The sequence below is a fragment of the Silene latifolia genome, chromosome 7 (genome assembly GCF_048544455.1).
Source record: "Silene latifolia isolate original U9 population chromosome 7, ASM4854445v1, whole genome shotgun sequence".
Lineage (NCBI taxonomy): Eukaryota > Viridiplantae > Streptophyta > Magnoliopsida > Caryophyllales > Caryophyllaceae > Silene > Silene latifolia.
The window spans coordinates 7113443-7129583 of record NC_133532.1 but is presented as its reverse complement, the minus strand read 5'-3'; the positions used below and the strand labels follow the sequence as shown (position 1 = coordinate 7129583).

The 16141-nt window shown below is 34.8% G+C and overlaps 1 pseudogene; it reads right to left on the bottom strand.

Annotated features, from left to right (window-relative positions):
- Positions 1 to 3911: 3911 nt before the first annotated feature.
- Positions 3912 to 7611, bottom strand: LOC141591558 (putative sugar phosphate/phosphate translocator At5g05820; annotated as a pseudogene).
- Positions 7612 to 16141: the final 8530 nt, after the last annotated feature.

Here is a 16141-nt window from a genome sequence, read left to right as displayed (position 1 = left end):
AATCCCGATGGAACACTTAAGCAACACAAAGCTCGCCTAGTTGCAAAAGGGTTCCATCAAAGACCCTATATTGACTACACGTAAACCTTCATCCGATTATAAAACCCACCACATTTCGTCTTATTCTTTCTCTAGTCAGTAACCAAAAACGGCCTCTACGACAACTTGATGTTAACAATGCCTTTCTCCAAGGCACTCTTACTGATAATGTTTTTATGACTCAACCACCCGGGTTTATTAATCAAAATAATCCTGACTTTGTTTGTAAATTAAATAAAGCAATTTATGGACTGAAACAAGCTCCTCGAGCCTGGTACACTGAACTTAAAACATATTTATCTTCAGTCGGTTTCAAACAATCTATTTCCGACCCCTCATTATTTATTTTACAAACACCTACAATCACTATTTACATGCTCATTTATGTCGATGACATCATAATTACTGGACCTAATTCATCGCACCTCCAAACATTTATCACTAAGCTCTCTACTAGATTCTCATTAAAAGACCTTGGACCCCTATCTTATTTCCTAGGCATCGAAGTCACTCCGAACACACTCGGAATTCACCTAAGCCAATCGAAATATATTCATGACCTTCTAAACAAATACAAGATGGCCGATGCCAAACCAAATACAACACCCATGGCAACCTCTCCGCCACTTACTCGTGAAGACAACCACTCTATTCACGACCAGTCTAACTACCGAGCAATAGTAGGGAGCCTTCAATATTTATCCCTCACTAGGCCTGACATTGCCTTCTCGGTCAACCGCCTAGCTCAATTTCTTCATCATCCTACCTCCAATCACTGGGTAGCCCTCAAACGCCTCCTTCGTTATCTTCAAGGAACACAAACACACGGGATTCAACTGTATAAAGACACGCCTCTTTGCCTCCATGCCTACTGCGATGCCGATTTTGGTGGTGACAAAGACAATTACATATCTACTACCGGTTACATTGCCTATCTTGGAAGAAATCCAATTGCCTGGTCCTCCAAGAAACAAAAAGGAATTGCTCTCTCTACAACGGAAGCCGAGTTTCGTGCTATCGCCTCCGTCACAACGGAGACCCTGTGGCTTCGCAATCTCTTATCCGAGCTGAATATCAAAGTTCTCCAACCTCCCGCCATCTTCTGTGACAATATTTCCGCTACTCTCTACGCCAAAAATCCAGTCTTCCACTCGCGCATGAAGCACATGGCCATCTCCTTCCACTATGTCAAGCAACAACTCGAACTTGGTCAGATACGTATATCTCACATCGCAAGCAAAGACCAACTAGCTGACATCCTCACTAAGCCCCTGCACAAACAACAATTCCATGAACTACGGGACAAGCTTGGTCTTATCACAAGAACGTCCAACTTGAGGGGGCGTGTTAACAATACTCCCACAGATAATATTCCCATATCACAAATCAAATCAAATATTCATAATCAATCACAATAGCTGTCAAATATGTGTAAATATAGCAAAGACTTTATTACTCCTCTAATTGTATCAATTAGGTGATTGTATATAGGCTCCTCTCCTAAAATAGCTTACCTTGTTCTACTATAAATATGTACCTCACCTGTCAATAAAAGTCACACCTTTCATTCTTCTCAAGTCTTATTGTCTTATATGAACTATGCAAGAGTTGTGATCTTGAAGAATTCGTTGTCCTTTCATAAAGGTTCAAACCTCCTTCCCACCCTGTCCCACTAAATTAATTTGTGTATCTCAGCACCAAAAACTTCCATATGAGCAAGATAACTAGTAGTAAGGGTAGTGCATGTGACTCTTCTTGCAATCACGGGTGCATTTGAGACGCTTAGCCAGCCTAATAAAGAGACCAGTAACTCTTGATCTATGCGGAGCCATAGGGTGTTGCTTTTTAAATGTCTACTCTAAGAGCCAACCGTAGGGTGTTGCTTTACCTGGGTAACAACGGATGCTTTGCACCAGTCCAAAAGCATATATGACTAGTTGTTTCAGCTTGCACCATTGCCAAAATCTTGCTATCTTGGTTACTTGTTCTTTGAGACTTTGAGTCCATAAGCAACTCTTGCATCTATGTCGGGCTTGAGGGTTTTTATGGAGTTGTGCTTTTGTGATGTCTACCCTGATAGCAATTGGTGCCTTTTCAGATGTCTGCCCTGATAGAAATGCATGGGTGTCTTATGGTAGGGTTTTTATGGAGTTGTGCTTTTCTTATGGTAGTAATACGACTAAGTGCGCGCTTTGTTGAAACAAAAAAAACATTACTAGTTAGGAAGCTGTGTGTGCTTGACAAATCAAACGACTAAGTGTGAACTAATTTATATCAGATGAATCGGCCAAACATAATAGTTAGATATGCAGAGGTAAGTTGTGCTCCCATACCATCCTACCCGAACCCATGACAAAATGAGCGAGTTCGTGAGCTACTCTATTATTCTTACGACTGACAAAAGACCTCAGACCAAAATACTCTATATCTTCTAGGATGAGAAACATGTCCTCCGTCCTTTCCCGGTCTTGAAAGTCTTTTTCCAACAGTAATGTAATGTAACGATGGAGTGAAAGGCATGCTTAGTTCTGGATGCGAATGAACGAGAGTCACAGGTGTGCAGTAGCATCAAATACTTGAGTTCTGTTTCTTAAAATCTGGTCAGATTAGTTAGTAGTATGTATGTATGTATACTGGAGTCGTAAATGCACGACTAACAGATGCTATGTAAAAGGTCAATATTGAGGCAGAATCTAGATTAGTTGACAGATAAATAACCAAAGCCCAAGGCCTTTGGTGCTGTTGTTAATCCTAAAGGTGGCAATCGGGTCATTTGGGTCGGGTCGGGTTGTATCGGGTAATCATACCTTTTTGGGTCGGGTTCGGGCCATTATCGGGTCGGGCTTGGGTCTGTCATTATCGGATCCGGTAACCTAATCGCATTACTACAATTTTTTAACTGACTAGTGTAGATGTTCGTTCACCCGCCATTCCGGAGCATTTGTTTAACTGACTAGTGTAGATCCCACACAGCGACACATGTGTCGTATATATAGAATTTCTTTATTTTTAGTTATTATTTACATATTTTTAATTGACTCGTCATTAATTTGTCATACACCTCATTGTATTTCAATAGGAGAACTAAAAAATTGGACTCGAAACTAATCAAGAGAATTGAGTAAAGTTGTAAAATGTGTATTTAATGAAAAATTCATTTTTTTTTCTTCTACCATAAAAATAATGATTTAAAATTTATAATTTTTCTCAAATTATTTAATGTTTTTTTTTGTGCGACGAAACTAATAATATTAATTTCAAATTTTGTTTTATACGAAGTGGGTGTCAAGTCATTAATATAACAATAATAAAAATTTAGAAATTTACGCTTTATAAAATTAGCGAATTTATCTTAATTAAAATATTTAAAATATTATAATTTGCTTAAAAGAATATATTTTGATGAAATGATAATAATTTAGTGAAAGAAGTTTTTTTATTTCTCTATTTAACTTGATGCTTTTTGGAGGGAAAATTTTGGAAAATTTTTATTCGTTTATTAGCGGAGGGGATGTTTCTTCCAAAGCATGAGAATGTTTTCCTGGTATATATATATCCCTCTCGGTTACAAACCAAAAGTTTTGATTTAACCGTTCCGTTACGCCACTTTTTCGTCGTGTATCTACGTAAATCGAATTCACAAGCAAGCGTGTACATCTTATAGAACTTTAAAGCCTCCTCTACGTCATTAAACTCCTGCCCGGCGAATGGTGTAAACTGCAATTCTATATCCTATAAAGGAGCATATATATACATGATTAGTTATTATGCCAAAGAAACTTGAAGGGACAAGTCTAGAATTATCCAACATTTATGGACATCCATATTACACGCATTTCATAACAGAATTTTGTAAATTGAATTCAGGAATATTTCTCATGGACAATTGCCCATTGGCTTCTCTATATAAATATATATGAATTCGCGACATTAAAAATTTCCTACATCGACCTGTTGAGTTTACGAACTTGTATGACAAATGACTAACAAAACAAATGTATTTTGGCGATCTGAAGTTGCTGCACAAAGAATTTGACGAGGATGAATCTGACGTTTTCCAACGCAAAATTCAATAATTTACAGCAACTTCAGTTCAACCGGAGAGATGCTAAGTGGGTTTAACTTTACTTGTTCCGCTTCTTAGCTTCACTGTAGAGAATCACTCCGATTATGGTGAGGCAGTAGCCGAGCATTCCCGTCACTGATACTGGGTTCCTAAATATCAATATTGACACGACAACTGCTACTGCTCCCTTTGCATTTCCCAAGACCTGAACATTAAAGTTCGTTTAGATGCGATTACATCAAGGAGGGGGAATCAGGCAACCAAATGATTGGTGTACTGAGATTGTAAAGGTTAAGGACGATTACCTGAAGAGTCAAGGCACTGGTGTGTTTGGTGACCAAAAAGTTGGTCAAATTCACAAAGTACGCGAGTGAAGAATTGAAGAGCAGATACCAAAGAATTTTGCTGTCTTCTCTTGCCAAAGCTATAGTTATTCCAACCACATTGTTCTCCATTATAAGGGCAGCGGGAATCAGACAACAACAGCAATAGGAGCCATGTACATGAGGAGGTTCATAGAATTTAGTTTCTCCCTGTCAAATCGTATCAATATTTAGAATCAATGTGTGAAAGAAATTCAGAAAATGGCCAACAGATATGTGAAATCAATACCCCACATATCGTCCCTTCTGCAGATGTAAGAAGATGATTCTTACCCATCAGATGACAGTAAAATCCCTTGCAGCACGGTCTTCAGTGCTCGTGCAGCAGTCGCGCTTATGCACATTATGAATCCAAATAAATTGAACATAGGTTCTCCCTTCAAGTAAACATCAATAACCAATGTAAGTAACTAAAGTAGCACCAACATAGGAATTTTCGCCCAAAAAGAAAAATTAACAAGTCAAGTCACTGAGATAGTGAGATGTTTTTCACAATTTTTAGGTCATTGAACGGAAAGGCAGCTTTATTATAATTGACAATAGTCTCAACGTCTGTTATCATACATCAGCTCTACAAGTCCATCATTCAATATTTCATATACCATATGGCTCAGGCTAACCCTTTAACACAGCAATCAGAAGGAGTAAAACATATTCCAATATAAGGGTAACAACGAAAATAGTACTCGTATATTGTAATTGATGTAGCAAAAGCATTTTACTCTGATGTCTAAAAGGCTTTAGTCTGGCGAAGTTGAAGTTAGATGAATGCAACCTTACTCCGACACCCATAAACTAATTCGTGATTAACGTAAAATCAATAAAGATTACATCCGGTGTTAATGACTCATGGGCTCATCATCTTAAATATTCAGCTAATTCATCCATTTGACACTAACAATAGAAACCTCACTTGTCAGTAGCATTCAAAACGTCAGTAAATTGTCGCCGATCAGTACAACAATAACTAACATGTACTCTGCAATTTTAATTATTTTTTGGAAGATAAATTATCTCTCTTCATTCATTTCACCCAAAATTATCTTCCTCACCAGTCACCACTCCAGTCACCAATGCCAAAACTTCCATGGATGATCATTTTCGCCACTTTATCCCAAAGTATCACCCTCAACAATTAACACTCAGCTAAAAGATATCACAACTTCTGCAAATCTAGTCCATCACTTCTCAAATATATCAGTAAATTTCCAAAACCCAACATTCATCAAGATTGACTTCCATAAAACCAGAACACAATTACAAAAAAACTGACACATGAAAATCATTTTACAAATTAACATCAAAAAGATTGACAGTTTAAGCCAAAAGGACTCTCAAAGGGAACAGAACACAATTACAAAAAAAATGACACATGAAAATCATTTTAAAATAATAAAATTATCGACCCAAAATATCGTTAAATAATTCAAAATATTGAATATGATAACAGTTTAAATACTGCCCAAAGGACTCTCAGATGAGGGTACAGGGGTATTGGATATTTAACAAATATATCAATGATCCACCCCATAAATTGAATTTCGGCATAAAGTAACCGCTCAAGTCCAAAGAACTTCCATGTGACCAGGTGTTTTAGGAAACCAAGCCATCAATTGTACCTCAACAATCAGCTTGAACTTTTGGACGAGGCTGTCTTCTTGCATACTTAACTATAAACAAGTGTAGGCACTAAAAAGTTCCCGAAATAAAAAAAAAGTTCTTAAAACCACTAATTGTACCTCAATAATCAGCTTAAACTTTTGGTTGAGACAATTATTTAACCACACACAATCAAAACCAAAAAACCCGAAAAGATCATAACTTTACAGCATACACACAACACATCCCACTGGCAATAACCACCCCTACTAACATCAGGATATTAAAACATTAATTGTACATGAGAATCTCCTCTCACATTTAACTACAAACAATTTAAATCAATAAAACCCGAAAAGACCAAAACTTTAAAGCATACATACCCCACTGGCAATAACCACCCCACTAACAACAGGCATAAGGTAACCTAATCAGCTTAAACTTTTGGTCGAGACAGTCTCCTCGAACATTTAACAACAAACAATAAAAACCGAAAAGATCAAAACTTTAAAGCATACATACCCCACTGGCAATAACCACCCCAGTAACAACAGGCATAAGCAACATAATCATAATCAAACAATAAAAACCGAAAACTTTTGAGAGACGAATAAGTTATAGAGAGACTCACTTTTACCGCACCCCTTTACATCCTTTTCGTACAACAAACAATAAAAACCGTTTGTTAAAAGATCAAAACTTTTATAGATATGCATTTTTGTCTGTACATACCCCACTGGCAATAACCACCCCAGTAACAAAGCATACATACCCCACTGGCAATAACCACCCCAGTAACAACAGGCATAAGCGTAACATAATCAGCTTAAACTTTTGGTCGAGACAAACAATAAAAACCGAAAAGATCAAAAGTTTAAGGCATACATACCCCACTGGCAATAATAACACCAGTAACAACCGGAACAAGCGTAACATAAGTAAGAAAACCTTCCTTCTTAAACGTCATAAGATACGCGAAAACAGCTGTAAAAAACGGAGTAGTAGCACCAACAGCCTGATTAAACGAAACCGGAAGATACCGAAGCGAAACATTCCCACTAACAACAGAGAAACAGAATACAGCGGAGAGCGTAGCGATTTTGGTAAATTGAACACGAGATCCAATAGTTTGCATTGGTACAATCTTAAGCCAAACAATTGCAATGTAGCTCATTAATGAACAAGCTGTCATATGACACATTGTTAAGAAAATTGGGTATTTGAATCCATAATTACTTAATAAATATTTGTTTAATAATAATACTCCTATGTTTGATGTATACCAGAATGTTATTAATCCTATTGTAAATAGTTTTCCTGATGTTTGCATCTTTTTAATTGGGTTTTTGTTTAATTGTTTGATTTGGGGATTTGGGATTTTTAGGGTTTTGATTGATTTGGGAATTTGGATTGATTTTTGATTTGGGGATGAAGAAGAAGAGAGGGAACAAATTAAGGCGCCAGGTTTGAGTAGTTCTTGTTGTTGTTGATGACTTTCCTCTGTTTTTGCTTTTCTTCCCTCAATTTTTCTTAGTCTTAGACTAGGATACTATATTTATACACACAAATAGAGTGATAGTCCGTCTTGCTTTAGACCGCCTTATTTCAGACCGTAATAAGACCTCTCACAAGTGAGAAGCACATGGACGGTGGGACACCCCCATGTCCTTTCCCACTCACACCCTAAATGAGTTTTTTGTGAGAGAAAATGGTATCCGTCTGACAATTTTAGACGGATATGGCGGTCTGAAATAAGAATTGGTGATAGAGTGATTGGTTAGTAATTACGAGACGGGTACGCATTCTCGGTCTCATTTTCGTATTCAATTAGTCTTGCTTAAGATGGTAATATTCGTTGTTATAACAAAGCATACCTAGATAGTCTTGCTTAAGATGTTAATATTCGTTGTTATAGTAAAACAGATCTAAATAATAACACTTGTTGATTTTTTTGGTGACAAGAGCCCAAAATTAAAACAAGCAAAAAAAACTAATGCGGTATCATATGACATCTATTTGAATCTGTTTTACATTAAATTAGATATTATCGTCTTAAAAAATAATTTGTCTTTAACATTTTATCGTATATCTTATCTTATACTCCATCTTATTCTATATGATTTTCCATATTGGTTTTGGACCAATATTTAGTGGAGTGGTAATATGTGGAGGAAAATGAAAGTAGGGGAGAGTATGTCCGGGTTACGTGTTATATTAACCACAATTGATAGACAAATAAGGAACGTGGAAGATCTTTGTGAATTTTCCGCTTTAGAAAATATGAAAGATGTTAGTAAATAGGAAGGAGTAAAAGTTATAAACTCTTCTTGTGATAAATCATCTCGATCATATAAAACATTGTGTAAGTCATGCATTAATTAGATGACGTGTAGGAAAGTGAGAACGATGAGATACAAGATGAGACATGAAACTCAAACATGGAGTATGATATATCTCGTAAACCACAACCTTCGTTGTATAATTTTTCTGATTTAACTGATTATTTATGTTTTATTAAAATAGTTAAAAAATATTGTATTTTTAAGGAAAAATATGATACAAATATAAGATTAAAGATAAAGTAAATTAATTAATATCATAAATATTTAACCGTGGTCATATGATGATTTACAAGTACTCTTTGTTAGTATATGATACACTACAAAATATTTCGTAACATGAACACTTTATGAACTTATAAAATTAAATTCACCATCTTATTATATTTTGTATAATAAACTTTTTCATTGGTTGTTAATTAGCTTAGAGATGAATGTTTTATGGCCTTATAAAATAAGTTATTTCATTCATTGTCAATTTGTTAATTATGATTATTAGTTTAGTACTTTAGTAAGGAGATACTTCACAAGCTTATAAATCAATTTTTTCACCCTTTATAAGCTTATAAAATACACTATGAACTTATAAAATAAACTATTTCATCGATATATTTCATGAGTTTATAAAATACTCTTTATTTCATTCATTGTTTATGAATAAAGTATTTTATAAGCTTATAAAATACATTATTTCATCATTATATATAAGATATGACCTATAATGGATTGATTTAGGGTAAAAATCAACATCAAATTTAGGGTAGAAAATTCCTCCTCCTTAAAATGTGTTGATTTTCTAGATTTAAACTAAAAGTCACATGTATTAGCATTAGGTCCTAAGCCATCTCATGCACTTTGTTGTTGCCATTGCTTCTTCACGTTGATTTCTTGAATGACTTTAATATTTTAACCTCATACAACTTGTTTATTACGTTAATCTTTGTACTTTAAACTTTATTAAAGTAGTGACTTTAGTATTAGGGAGTGGTTAATATAACACGTTCCCACCCTTTGACTAAAGGGAGACTCTACAAAAGTGCAACTTCAACTACAAACTACAAAGTCATGTGTCACCCCGCATCAAGGCCATCAACTAAGCTCTTTTTTTTTTTATTATTATTTTTTTCTATGACAAATAAACCTGCAACCGCTTATTAGATTGTTTGTTATTGGTGAGACTTAAAACTAAAGTTTTTGAGAATTTTACTCAAGTTTTAATCATTAGACTCCGCTTTTACGTACGGACATATTAAGCTCTTTTAATTTTAATGGAAACATAACTAAATGAGAAATGATGCTCTTTGTAAAAAAAAATATACTTTATAGATATTCTATTATTCCGTTCATCTCAATTATTTGCATGTATAGAAACTAAGTAAATGTTTGTATGGTGACTATGGTCTAAACTTGCTCATACGTATATCTATGACAAACATTTTACTATGAAAATTATCCTTGTCTTCGAACTTAGTGATCTATTTCATTTCATTGTATGACACTTTTTATTGTGTGAGAATATGTATGTGTTTGCTTATTAATAGATCAACTAGTCTTGCTATAGACGGATATATCCTTCTATAGCTAAAGACGGGTCAAATAGCTTAAAAGTGGTGATATTTTTTGCCCCACCACCCCACTTATTGTTTGTCCTATTAGAAATGTGGTATTATATTTGGTCCGTCTTTAGTTATAGACGAATATGTACCGTCTATAATGAGATTTTGTGTTAATAGATACCTTGTCAATAAAGTCAATATGTTCGCGTTCGAAGTTCACTTATATTATGTAAAGATCCATTGTTTAGCATATACTTGGTGAAATAAAGTAAGTTTGACTTTACCTTATCTTGTTTTGGCTATCAGTAAGTGGATTATACATCTCATGTAGTACTTCAGATGATATAGTTTTTGAGCATTAAGATAAAGTTTTTGAGTTTTAATTTAAAATTTTTGAGTTTTATTATAAAGTTTTTGAGTTTATTTACTCAAACTTTAATCTCAAAAAGTTACATTATAACTCAAAAAAATTACATATAAACTAAAAAAAATTTGATTTTTGACATCATAAAACTAAAATGTAATTTATAAACTCTATAATACTCAAAAAAAAATACACAAAAACTCAAAAAGTCAATAAGCATGATGTAGTACATCTGATGTACAATCTTTTTTCTCCTTTGGCTATAGTTACAGGTGATGAACCATCCAATTTGTTATAAGGCATTAATAATAGGGGTTTGTCAATGACGTTGTCCATTATATATTTGAGAGACTAATTTGTCGATTTGCAAACAAACCTCCTATTATTGGATAAATATTCAGGAGTTCATGGATGAAAAGGGTTACAGTACAATTTTATATGCATGTTTGCGTTTTTTATTATGAGCGACAGTTGACCTCATAAAATAGACGGCCAAACAACCAAATTGGTAAATAAAGTAGGAGATGAATGACAAATTGGTAAAAAAACTCTTGCAAGCGACAGATTGGTAAAAAAAAATTGAAGCCAACGACACATACACCAAAAAACAGAGCGCGTGAATCAAACACTTATTGCATGCATATCTCACTCTTACTTTTACTACACCCCTTCTTTTCCTAGGAAACCCAGTAACTTCTTCTACCTTCATCTCTCCAGCATAACTCCTATTCAATCTCTTCTCCATATTTCTTACGAAGTACAAAAAATGATAGAGCAAATTTCTTGCAAAAATTCTTGCATGATATTATTAGTATAATTTACTGTACTGTAAGTTAAGGTACTTCTCTTCTACTATTTGATGAAAACTGAAATTTGACTATTTATACATATATTTGCAGAAATATCAAGAAAGGTAAATTTTGATATTTGTGTTTGATTTGATGATGTGATTAAATACTTTGATTATTTTATACATATACTTGTAGAATATATCAAGAAGGGTAAATAATATAAATTCTGTGTTAGATTTGATGATGATGTGATTAAATATCTTAGCTCGGATAATTTAATTCGATAAAATATGCTTAATTGTATGATTAATTGGTAAAATATTATTAGGATTTATGAGTAATGGGTCAGATACAATTAGGATTATGAATTATGATTAATGTTGATTAGAATGAAAATTTTGATGCTTACATTGACTTTCACCTACCATACTACCAATATGCTAGTCAGAGTAGTCACAAGCCTTTAGTAGTTGTAGTTTAATTTTCATTTGTCGAGTTTTGTCATTTTTTTTGGTCTTACTGTCTTAGTACATAGCTCAGGAAATGGAGGGAAAGAGGTTGATAAACAAGAGTCTGACATCCTTTCAAAGTGAATAAATTTGAGTAAATAAATGGCTAGCATGAGCATGAAACGCACGCGCTTATTAGAACGCTTGATCTTGAGTTTTTTTTGGTGTATATGTCGCCTACTTTGTGTTTTTTTACCAATTTGTCGCATATGAGAGTTTTTTTACCAATTTGTCATTGATCTCCTACTTTTTTTACCAATTTGGTTGTTTGGCCTAAAATAGACTTTTGTGAGATGTATAAGGGTTTATTAATGTTAAAGAGATATGTAAGTTGAGTGATGTGGCATGGCATAAACCTAATTATGGGTTTGTCTAACTATTTCTAATGGCATAAGCATACAATCTTGTTCAAGTATTCATGGAATCATGGGTAGCCGGGTAGGTTCTAGATATGGCATGTCCTAATATCTAAACCTAACCTAGATTTGTTGGACCGAATATTTGTTAGATGTTACCTTTATTATATAGGACTGCTAGCTATATGATGCGGTTAGAATTTACGCACCTTTTACCCCTTAACCAACCTTATTTTGCATGCTATTTAAGCCATTCATAGTCATTTTTCTAGTCAATTGTTTCATATTTGTTTTTCTAGTGCATTTTTATGTGTTTTGTAGGAAATGAACTAAAAGGGGGAATTCTCGTCTTTTATGCACATTTTGAAGCTATTTGACGATATTAGAAGTTTAGCATGAAGAGGAGACCAAACACGAGGACCCATAGATTAATAAAACAAGATTTAGGATGATATGTGAATCAACCCCATGACCTAAGGGTAACCCCCATGAATTATGGGACAACAAAGGCGAAAATTGAGCAACAACAACCTAACTCGGGCGAGTCAAGGGCTGGCTCGCTGAGTCAAGAGTCGGGATACTAATAACTCGCCCATGTCATTGTGTGACTCGCCCAAGTCATTATGTGTATCCGCATTTCCCTAATCCTCACACTTAAAGCCCTAATCTTGTAGCCACTATATACATACCCAACTTTGTAATAATTGTAGACTTATGCTTCATTAGTGGCGCTTATGCCTCCTTAGTTTAGAGAATCCTAGATTAGTGATCTCTTCTTTAGATTAGATTTAATCTCTCCTTAATTAATTTAATCATTCAATAATTACGCCTCCAATACTTTTAGGGGGTGTTTGGTTCGCGCATTGGTATGAGTTTGAAATCAGGAATCATACCCGGGTGGTATGGGTTTGGAACTTGATTTCTCATACCATTTGTTTGTTTCAATTTCGGATGGAATGAGATCGAATTTCATCAAAGTTAAAAAAATCTAAAATACAACATTAAAAATAATTATTTTTGATACTAAAAAATCATGAAGATGAAGAGTTAATCAAATAAATGTAAAAAAAAATTCATTTAAAATGTTGCATTTAATTTTTTTCATGTTTTTTTGGTTTTATTACTTGATACCCATGGGTATCAATCTCATACCCACCTCCCCCCTTGGGTATGAGAAACCCATACCTCGTGGGTTTGAGGTATGGGTATGAAACCCCTATTTTTGCCAAACAAACACTTGGTATGGGTGAGTTTGGTTCATTACAAACCCATACCTCATACCTTTATGAGTTGAACCTGTAACACCCCCATACTCCAAGTGCCTTAGATATAAGATATTACCATCTCTTTCTTTGAGGCATGATATTCATAAGACAATAACGAAACAACTTTAAAAGTAAATAAAGTTTTAAGTGATTACATCTTTAAATCAATAAAAAGAAATACAAGATTCTCGTTTATTGTCCATCTTTCCTTAAACTATCAAAGTATAAAACATCGTTTCACACATTCTCTTTTAATTTCTGATGACTCATCCATCTTTCCCATTAAGTTTGTTAATCATACTTGTCTTAATCATCATGACTACCCCCCGTTTAGGATCATATGATTAAACATTTAAACGTTGTTAGCATGTTTCTCACACAATTTATATAATCCAACAACACAACAAACAACACAGGATTAAACGGGGACACACACACATTAATCACACCACTCCCATCAATCTCCGTATTTGTCCGATCTTCCAACTTATGCACCAGTTACATGTTTGGGGACCGCAAATACTAAGCCCCGCTCATCATAACGAGCGATAACCCCGCCATTAATTCACATCCCTTTGTTTTCCACGAAGGGCAACAGGGCGTAAGCCATCGAGAGACTCCACTTGAGAACGCATCTCGAGAACCAGAGACAAACAATCACAATTAGTATACCAACCAATTACGATATTAAACAATCAATCTCAACACATCAACAATCATCCCATTATGGGGTTTTAAATCGAGAGAAATCCTACCTAGAAAGCACAACTATCGACGGTCTCTAAGTAAAAAAGCTTCTTTACAAAACCTCCTCCTATCATACAACATACAAATGCTACCAAATCACAAACTACTCAAAAACCCCCAAATCCCTAGATTTTTTAACCAACTTAAAGGAAAAACAAAGAAAAAGGGTTTATCATAGATCTTACCCTCATTCTAGGATCTCAATCTTTAACCAACGATGAAAACCGACCTTCCAACTCCGGATTTGCTAACAATGCGATTAAGATGAAGAACGTACACAAAATTAGGTTTTGAAAAGTGTTTAAGAACAATGACGGAAAAGATTATATACCTAATCGCATAATTAACAAAACCCGAGAAATAACTCCTCAAACACCCTCTCGATCGAGTAGCTAAGGTACTCGATCGAGTGCCACCTTACTCGATCGAGTATCCTAGTTACTTATCGATACCCAACAGTCGTTTATTTTAAAACGCAACTCACCCTTACTCGACGAGTAAGGCCTATCATTAAGTACAAAGACTCATAAATTTAGTATTATTTGGTCCAAACACCCCCTTAGATATAGTTTTGTATTGGGATTTCTTTGGGTTTTGTATTGAATATTAGTGGCAAGATTTCATCTTTAATCAATATTTCCTGTTTATTGTCCGTCTTTCCTTAATTAGTGGTATACTTTTCAATAATCTCTCTTTAATTTCTAGCTAGTTCATCTTTCATTAAGTTTGTTAAATACTTGTCTTAATCATCATGACTAGTTTAGATTATATGATTATTGTTGTTGTTAGCATGTTTCTCGTGATAATTAATGAGTAGTGACCTTGCTAGGATTAGTAGGGGGATTAATTGAGGATTAATATATGTATGTTGGGTTAAAGTTGTTGATTATTTGTCTCTTCCAACTTATGCACATTACATGTTTGATGACATACTTGCATGATTCATGTTTGTTTATACACACCCATAAGATCGAGAGATTTGGATTGTGTTAGAACTTGCATAATGTTAGTATACCAACCTTGTGTACATGAGAGCTTGCTCGTGTTTGTTTGTGGTGGGGTTTTAGATCGAGAGACTCAACCCATTTGTCTAAGTAAAACTACCCTTTAACATGAGACCCAACCTACTAGTTGCCTTAGTCACCCATATGAATCCACTCTTCCTAGTTTTTCTCTTTAGTGTTTTATCTTAGTTATCATTCTAGTTTAATTTTTACCCTGTTGTTTCATTTAACTTTCATTCGTTTAGATAATAAACACAAATTTAATAGTGACACCTGCACCCCTAGATTTAGACTCATACTTGAACAACTATAAACACCCTCCGTCATATGGGTTCAACCCCGACTTACTCTCTATGCTAGTTGGGTTATAGATGTGTTTGATGTCGTACAACGACACGGTTCATCATTATACAAAGGTAGAATTTAGTCGGTATTTGGTCCAACAAACATAAGCCAGGTTTAGATTTAGGAGTCAAATTACACATGTCAAGTTTAATTGAGTTGGTCTGAATTAAATCTACACGTGTGGACCATTTGTTTCGGATAAAGATAATCAAGTATAAGGTAAATGTCGTCGACTTATGGATATACCAATACCTAAGTACACAGATTACAAGAGATGGATATCTAGACGCTTTTAAGGGAGGATTTTTGTCATATACGCAAAAATGTAAGTTGTGTATACTTCATAAATGATCATGTATATTTTCGACATTTTTATGTAGTATATTATAAAATCAATGTGATTTCTTATAGCGAGGGTAAGGATGATCAAAGCCTCTCTGAGAGGCGGTCAACCCTAGCCATTCAAAGTGATCGAAGTCGTAAACCATAGAGGTGCCCCCTCCGGCCTCCGGTCTTCGTCATACGGTCATACCTACTATCCCATATTACCAACTCAACTATCTCTTCATTTCTTTATTCGTAAAAGGCGATTAATATAGAGGGTTTTATCCTTACTTAATCCAACCCGACCCAACATTTATGCCCCCATTCACCAGCCCACGAACCCACATGAGCCGCCTCGATCCCAACACCCCGACTATATCCGACTCAATCTGTATGATCCGACCGCCTGACCCGTTTGACAGGTCTAATTATATGGGTCTAGTGTGGTTTCCAT